At 39.3% G+C, this 6973-nt stretch overlaps 1 pseudogene; it reads right to left on the reverse strand.

The window, feature by feature from the left end:
- Positions 1-919: 919 nt before the first annotated feature.
- On the reverse strand, positions 920-1046 carry LOC145267354 (U2 spliceosomal RNA; annotated as a pseudogene).
- Positions 1047-6973: the final 5927 nt, after the last annotated feature.

Consider the following 6973-nt stretch of genomic DNA (forward strand, 5'->3'; position numbering starts at 1 on the left):
TTTATATCACAATAAGTACAGCATGTAGTAAGAACACATACTACACTTTAATCTGGGCCAAAAGGCCAAGAAAAAGGGATTTATTTGTTCCCCCAGCGAACAAATTCGACACAAGGCCGGTTTTTAATTAGGAGTGAAGGGGAACCAACTCCCCGGGGAGTAGGGGAGCTGGATAGTGAAAATTGGTATGAATGGTTTCCCCCGCATTGATCAAGGTCTTATATGTGGGGTGCCTTTGCTTGTAGTATCTGCCGGAAATGATACTACACTTTGATCTTGGCCATAAGGCCAAGAAAAGCGTATTTATTTGCTCCCTCACCGAGCAAATTAGGCACAAGGCCGATTTTAAATGTGAGGGGTGAAGGGGAAATGGGGACCAACACCCCGGGGAGTAGGGGAGCTGGATAGTGACAATTGGTATGAAGGGTTGCCCCTACATTGACCAATATCTTATATGTGGGGTTGGTATGTATCTGCTCCCCCACCGAGAAAATAAGGCACAAGGCCGATTTTAAATGTGAGGAGTGAAGGAGAAATGGGGACCAGCCACTCGGGGAGTAGGGGAGCCGGATAGTGAAAATTGGTATGAAGGATTGCCTCTACATTGACCAAGGTCTTATATGTGGGTTTGGTATTTATTTGCTCCCCCACTGAGCAAATTAGGCAAAAGGCAGATTATTAATGTGAAGAGTGAAGGGAATATGGGGACCAACTCCTAAGGGAGTATGGGAGTTGGATAGTGACAATTGGTATTAAGGGTTTCCCCTACATCGACCATGGTCTTATATGTGGGGTTGGTATTTATTTGCCCCCCCCCCGAGCTAATTAGGCACAAGGCCGATTTTAATTGTGAGGAGTGAAGGGGAAATGGGGACCAACTCCCCGGAGAGTAGGGAAGCTGGATAGTGACAATTGGTATAAAGGGTTGCCCCTATATTGACCAAGGTCATATGTGGGGTTGCCCCCCCCCCATATGGCCTTTGCTTGAAGTATCTGCCGGAACAGATACTACACTTTGATCTTGGCCAAAAGGCCAAGAAAAGGGTATTTATTTACTCCCCCACCTAGGAAATTAGGCACAAGGCCGATTTTTAACGTGAAGAGTTACGTGGAAATGGAGACCAACTCCCGGGGGAGTAGGGGAGCTGGATAGTGACAATTGGTTAGAAGTGTTGCTCCTACATTTACCAAGGTCTTATATGTGGAGTTGCTCCCACATATGGTCTTTGCTTGCAGTATCTGCCGGAAAGATACTACACCTTGATCTTGGCCAAAAGGCCAAGAAAAGCGGTATTTATTTGCTCCCCCACCGAGCAAATTATGCACAAGGCCGATTTTTTATGTGAGGAGTGAAGGGGAAATGGGGACCAACTCCAAAAGGCCAAGAAAAGCTTAAAAAGCTAAAAACAGCATCTATTAACAACAGACCTTTGATCTTAACTAAAAAGGCCAAGCATAAAAGTGTTACGGACAGACCGACCGACCGACGGACGGACCGACGGAGTGACTTATAGAGTCGCTTACACGCGACTAATAAAATATAACTAACGCTTCTGTTGGGTTTCCTGTCCGCATTCAGCAATCTCAACTCGATACGCCATGCAATGCATTCAGTAACTCAGTGAACCGTTTTGGCGGTCTAAAACCTCCATCTGATATGAGAATTCTTGGCTTGAGACATGCCACCACCCACGGTAAGGAAACTTTAGATTACGTCATCTCAAACTCGTGGTTCGTTTTTTTTTTTAGTTTAAATTTTTGCTTAGTTCTACCAGATCAGGCTGTTTGAAGGCGCTAGCTTTCCAGTCTAAAATGAACGAAACATTGATGTTATTATTTGTTTTGTTTTTTATTTTCCCTTTGCAAAAAATAATTATGTTCCGCAAAGTCAAAAACAAAAGCAACAATTTCCTCTACAAAACAAGCAAACCACATACCACAGTTTAATATTTGAGGATATAAAGAACTTGAAGCATAAAAACTTTTACAAAAGTGATCACATTAGGTATTAAATCACTCGGAAAGGGTTGCTATGCCATAAAACTAAACAACCAACTGAAAACAAACAAACAAATTCTTGAATAAGAATGAAGGTACAAAGATGCCACTTTAATATTTAAAACTCATACGTGACAGAATTATTGAGAAGCTATTTTGTGCGTGAGCTACTTTGGAATAAATACATTGAAGACATTGCCAAGATTGCTGCAAAAACAGTGGGTATTCTATATCGTGCTAGAAAACTAGACACACCTGACAGTATCTTGTATCTCTACAAACGAATCATTTGGCCATTCATAGAGTACAGGGTTGAACGATAAAGTTGCCGCTCTAAAGAAAACAACACTATAACTTTATTTTAAAACTTTTATTAGAAAAATCAATTCAGGTAACTTAGTTATGTAGTAGAGCTGACATCAAAGTAGCCGTCTTCAACCTCAATCACCGACTAGATACGGTTCCGGAACTGGGAGAATGCCTTTTCTACAAGCGTCGGCAGGAGTTCGGCGAATACTCGGCAGATGGCGGCGTTCAGGCTGGCTTTGGTGACTTTGGAAAGTCATGTTGGTGCTGTTCTCGACGTGTGACCAAACGAAGTATTCTAGTAGGTTCAGGTCGAGGAGGATGGGGGGGGGCATTGAGAGAAGGGTACAAAGTCGTAGCACACCTTCTGAAGCCAAGTCTGGGTTTTTGAACTTGTGGGTCGGCGCCGAGTCCTGCTGCATGACCCAGGGTCTGCAGCGACCATCTGCACTTGGTGGTCACCACATTCTTCAGCACATCCAGGTGTTGATTTTCAAGACTTCTAAGATGTGAAGTGCCATGATGTAGCCCTCATTTGAAACCACGCCAAAGACCATAACCATGACCGGAATTTTTTTCATCACCCTGGACACGTCCTAGTTCTTCGTGGCAATCTAGCGATGCATTTTGAGGGTGCTAGCAATAGTCCTGTTGTCATAACTTCGATCGGTAGAGAGCATAAATTCTCGCTCGTTGACTATTGTGTCACTTTCCGACATGATAGACGGCTCCTATCGCTTTTGACATTTGTACACACCTAGCCAGTAGTAGTCTGTAAAAAAAAGAAAACCGATCTTCATCTTACGGAAAAGGAATCATGTCGTATTTGCTATGGTGACAGTTTTCTTACGAGGCAGGTCAGTGCATTTTGAGTGCAAACCGGTTAATGGGATGTTACCGCGCACACCTACACCTTAAAATAAATAGGGATGCATTTCTAGTCAGTTAATTGCAGTTAGTCGAATTTCAATTAGAGTTAATCTGTCGCTAATTCCGAAAAAATAGAAGACTTCTCGTGGGAGTGACGAGATAGGGATGGATAGCAGATAAACCGATAGCAAAATTCCCACCTTCCTTCTAAGGATGATATTGAGAAACAGAGGCGTAACTTCGACCGTGGAAACTGAATAAAGATCTAATTGTCCATATAAATCAGACTTGTGTCTGTTGCTATACATGAGAAAGCTTTTATTCCAGGTGCGCCGACGTCAGGACACAAGCAATTCGAGGACACGGTCAAGAGGTACAAAAGAAGATATAAAAGGTACGTTCTGCTTCGTTTTTATAAACCCCCTCAGAAGGGCTTATGTGCCGTAAAATCGAACATTGATACGCACGTTACAGTTCTACTCTAATAGCTTTTCTACTCGGACTATTTGCGTTTGGAATCACCTCCTGCTATGCACAAACATGTGCAAATTTAAATTTAATGCGAACAAACATCTAACTACCCAACACTCCGCTGAAGATGTCTTTTATAAATGTGACCCCTAATTAACAGTCGACCCTCATTTCTCAGTGACAACATGTCTTGTTTGATATGCATATATGTAAGTAGGCTTTTTAGCCGCTTAAAAACGGGCAAAAGTTATAGCCTCTTGACTAAGATGAATGTTTTATGTTAAACTTCTAGAGTAAATGTAATATTATTTGATACCATAATACTTAGTTCGTTACACCTTATCATAATAAAAAACTATAGAAAATTTCAGCTAGATCTGTCGCGTAGTTTCCGGAGAAAAGTAGAACGGATAGACTGATAGACCAAGAGAAACATGATATAATATATATACGAGGGGCGTCCCAAAATTAAACTCTCCTAATATTTTATTACGCCCAAATGCATCAGAGGATTGCAAATTGCATTGTTGATTTTATATGCTGTGCCGTTCTGCTTGTGCGGTAATAAAACTTTTCAAATGCGCTTGTGATATTAAACTGTATAAGGCGTAAATTTAGTCGAAATTGCCTGTTCATTCATTCATCGAAGTTTTTCTGATTATCGATTATCGATTATTGATTATCGATACTTATTAAAGACATTTCAATACAAAACATAAGGACACTACTAAATTCATAAAATAGATTCGTGTGAAATTTTCAAACATCGACCCTGCCGTTTCGAAGTATATAGGGAACTCTCTCACGCACACAATGTTCCTTTTATGTGTGTGTGTGTGTGTGTGTGTGTGCGTCTCTGTGTGTCTCTGTGTGTGCGTGTATTAGCAAGAATATTCGTTGTTTCTCGGATTGAAGTAATTCATTTCGGTTATCATTAAAATTCAAATTATGAAATGAATTCATCCAACGAAATCATATTGCTTAACTTTGATATCCTATTCCAAGGATTAAAACCAAGACAAATTCAACTCATGTTGCTAAACCTTAAATCTATCCTTATTTTAATTTGGATCGAAATTCATTAAATGGTTTCGGTTCCCTTAATATGGATGAAAGATGGCATTTACGCTTGATCCCCGTCATGAAAGAGTCTTCAGATGAGGCAAATAAATGAAAACTCATAGATTCTATCTTTGGATGTGACTAATTATTATGGATTCAATTTCAATCGAATCGGAAATACTTGAATCCCCTAAGAGTATGTGTGAGAATATGGGGATTACTTACTTCCTTCGTGTGTTGATTCCTGTTAAACTATATAACTCACACACATATGTGGCGAAAGAGATAGAGATAGATAGAGATAGATAGATAGATAGAGAGAGAGAGAGAGAGAGAAATAAAGATAGAGAGAGAGTGACAGAGAGATAGAGTAAATGGGAAGTAAACGAAATTATTAAAATACCAGACTATTTTACTTGCCTTAGCTCTAGAATATCTAACTTTTAATGGAGCTGAGTATACATCTGCAATATTCTGAGCGACTACAACTGTTGTTCTCGCGTTCTATATTATAGTATCAGATCAGAAATAATCGGAAACTCTTAAATCTCTTAGGAATACGTGTGAGAATATGAGCATTACTTACGTCCTTCGTGTTTCGCGTGTTGAGTGTGTACACACGCACACGCACGCACACACACGCACGCACACATGCAAGGCGGTCTGAGGCGAAAGGCACCGAATGATGGGGTAAATTTTTCAAAACTGACGTCTCCGATGGGTGAATAGGTTAAGTTATTGATCTCACAGATCTCAGGGTTGAAATATCTGATAGAGAACAGGTCGATATAAACAAGCAAGGCAGAAGATAATGGCGTCAATCACAAAAGCAACAGCAGCCACGTGTTGCAGCTAAATCCGCCACCTCCTGGTTCCCACTTCCGCCTACCATTTGAAGCGCGCACACAAAGCAAGAAATAAAATAATAATTTTATATTTTTGTAATAAACGATTTTGTGCTGCTAGTTTGTTTTCCTTGGCGGACGAGGAACTGCTATTTATTTAACCCCGCTACATCCCACGTGTGTTTATTCATGTTAAACTATATAACATATTTTTTTAGAATTTTATTTGTATATTTTATTACTCGCTAAATATTTGGTGCGGTAATTACAGCCAGAAAAATGTTTTCTTTTTCCAAGTAGATGGTATTATAAGTTTATGATTTTAAGTGGGAGAAAAAAAACTATATGAAGAAACCAATTCGTCGCACCATCATGCCAACAGTTTTTTTCCTGAGTTGACCCCCCCCATCCACGTTCAACAGGATCGCCTCCGACTTATAATATCAAATGCCCAGTATTTGGTCGGGCCACCCACCAAGGAAGTCTGCTGATCAGGCCCGAAACTTCCACCGACGTTGTTTTCAGCACTGATGAGGTTGGCACAAGTAATGCAATCGAATGTAAGCCAGATCGGCTCATTTGTTTCTGAACAGACGTGAAACGGACAGACAGCTGTTACTACTATTTTTCTATTTAGTCAGTCTTTCGCAACACATCATTCGACTCCTACCTTACGATGCCCTCGGAATGGGGCGAAAACGTTCGTAATATGTATGAGACATTTGTTAATATTTTCGATTTTCACACAGAAAAAATAAAAAAAACGAACAAATGAAAAATGGTATACTTAAACAGAAACCTCTCTGCTATCTTTTATGTTTGTTCAAATATATATATATATATATATATATATATATATATATATATATATATATATATATATAAATTTGCATTTGGAATTTACCCATTGGATTGGAAATTTTAAATTCGACCGTTTGGGATTTTACAATTCTTGGATTTTTTACCCTTCACCGGACTATCCATTCATGTGAAATCTTTTTATCATTTTTCTTTTACCTCCTATTCCCCTTACCTCACCCTTTTTTTTTTTAACCAAGTAAGATCTGTGACTTGTAGTTTCATTAAATACTTTTATATGCAAAATCCCATCCTGCATTTTGCTAATTCCTGCCCTCTGATGAGAAGGAGAGTATTTCTTCGAAACTCCGCGGATTAAGGACTATCCACTTATCTTGTGCTTCCTTTTTTAAAATTAAATATGTTTTTAACTCTTTTTCAAGATGTCTTTTAACATGTTTTATTAATCATTGTTCATATATAATATATATATATATGTGTGTGTGTGTGTGTGTGTGTGTGTGTGTGTGTGTGTGTGAGAGAGAGAGAGAAAATCAATCACAAACAACTATTTCGATATCATTATTTTTCATTATCCAACAAGATTCGAAACCCGACTGTTT

This window comes from Euprymna scolopes, chromosome 42 (genome assembly GCF_053919585.1).
Source record: "Euprymna scolopes isolate OS-2025 chromosome 42, ASM5391958v1, whole genome shotgun sequence".
Lineage (NCBI taxonomy): Eukaryota > Metazoa > Mollusca > Cephalopoda > Sepiida > Sepiolidae > Euprymna > Euprymna scolopes.